The following is a 2,000-nucleotide window of genomic DNA, read 5'->3' on the forward strand; positions in this document are numbered from 1 at the left end:
TTTCTTAAAAATCAGAGATTCAGAGTTTGCATCACGATATCTCCGCTCGTAGGGCACGTAGAAAAAAAATAAAAGCACTTTTATCATACAATTCGTGTGGTGGCTATCGATTGAGCATACATAGAACGCGATTGGTTCAGCCGCTATATGAGATCCGATAACCTCGATCGGCCGCAACGCTTCGGTTCGCGTAAAGGAGGCACGGCAGTGTCGCTACGCGCAGCTTAGCGCCGAGACACTACCAGTGTCTCCAGATTAGCAAAATATAGTTGGAAATCTGACAAATTTGCTCTCACATTGTGAGAACGATAATGCAGCAGGAATATTATATCAAATATTGACAGCAAAATCACAGCAAAAATCGAGCACATCGTGCCGTCACGATGTGACTGTCTAAAACACGGCATATGTATATTGCGATCTGCTTTATCAGCCATTGAAGATAAAAACGCAGCAGAAATCGCGCATAATCTGTCGTCACATGTTATATTGTACCATAGTTTTCCCGTTTACCGATAGACGATGTATCTATCAATATTTATCTCGTATTTAAATTTCTGTCACGGGCAAATATAAAGACTACATAACGCGGTTAGTGAAAATAAAAATGTGTAATATTTTCTTATCGATTTAATTTTTGACACAATTCCTATTGAGAATTCTGAATATTAAACTGATTTTTTTAAACCGAGAAACAATTTTCTCAATACGGAAAATTATTCATTTATTAATACTATTTAAGGCGATGCTAAAGCCTCCTGTTTTACCACATTTCTATTCGGTGAAAAATCTCCGGATTGGATGTACGGATTGCAAAAGTATTATTACTTAAATTATAGTACGCATCAACAGGACCTCAGCTGCACTGGATTTTATGAGAAAATCGAAAAAAAATTTAAAATTTGTTAAAAATTCACTTACTTTTGGCTCGTACAGCTGTCACCTCAGATATATATTTGCTTGATATAAGAGTTTTAGAGTCCATATCTTGAAAATAAGCGTGCAACTGAGGTCACATTATTGAAACGAACGATACTGAATTTGTAGAACTAAGATTGAAAGTCTAGAAAAGCGATATTTCCACCAAATAGAAAATACGTGTATACTGATGCTTTGCGAAGACTGGGACTGTCAACAGAGCCGAAATTTCGTGTAGTAGTAGTTGCGCGGTCTTGCGATAGATGGCGTTGTAGAGCGTTCGGTAAAACAGGTACTAAACATGATACCGTTGGGTTCGAACACGGCCTTGAGGCCCTATATAAGAATAAATTGTTACATATAGTACCGAAATGCCGGAATTTATACGATTTTCATTCAAGAAACGCCGTTTTCTTATGTGGAAATTATTCGTACGCGCTCAAGATGAGTAGCTGGAAAAATATCGCATACGAACATTTTACATACAGTTATACATGCAATACGGTACATTCAAGAAGGGGAAGTAACGTGTTTTTTGTAACACTGTTATCATCGTTATTTTATTATAATAAACATTTTATTACAACATTACAATTTCCATGATTGTAATAATAACGTTAGGCTTGACAAATATATTTGTCATTACTATTGTGCGTTACTTGTCATACAATGGTACGGTCAACACGATGCTGCAAACGCTTTGAAGCGTTTTTTAATAATTAGTCAGTTTGTAAAATTCTTTGTTGGTCCATCAAACGCTTCAAAGCATTTGTAGCGAGACTTTGATCATAGCCAATGTAACATACTACATTACGTAACGAGTAAAAAGAAACTCATAGTAACGAGTAATATTTTACAATATATATAACGAATAATAGACTGCTTCCTTTGTAGGAGACAGAAATATCGTTTTGTCTTTGTTATGCATTGAATGTCAAGAAGGATGGAACGATATTTATGTCAATTGTATCTCCTAGGCTACGATCTACTACTCTACTTGATGTACGAATGTAATGACAAATATACTTCTCAAGCCTAACGTTATTATTCCAATCATGGAAATTGTAATGTCATAATAAAAT

This window comes from Trachymyrmex cornetzi, unplaced genomic scaffold (genome assembly GCF_001594075.2).
Source record: "Trachymyrmex cornetzi isolate Tcor2-1 unplaced genomic scaffold, Tcor1.1 scaffold159, whole genome shotgun sequence".
Taxonomy (NCBI): Eukaryota; Metazoa; Arthropoda; class Insecta; order Hymenoptera; family Formicidae; genus Trachymyrmex; species Trachymyrmex cornetzi.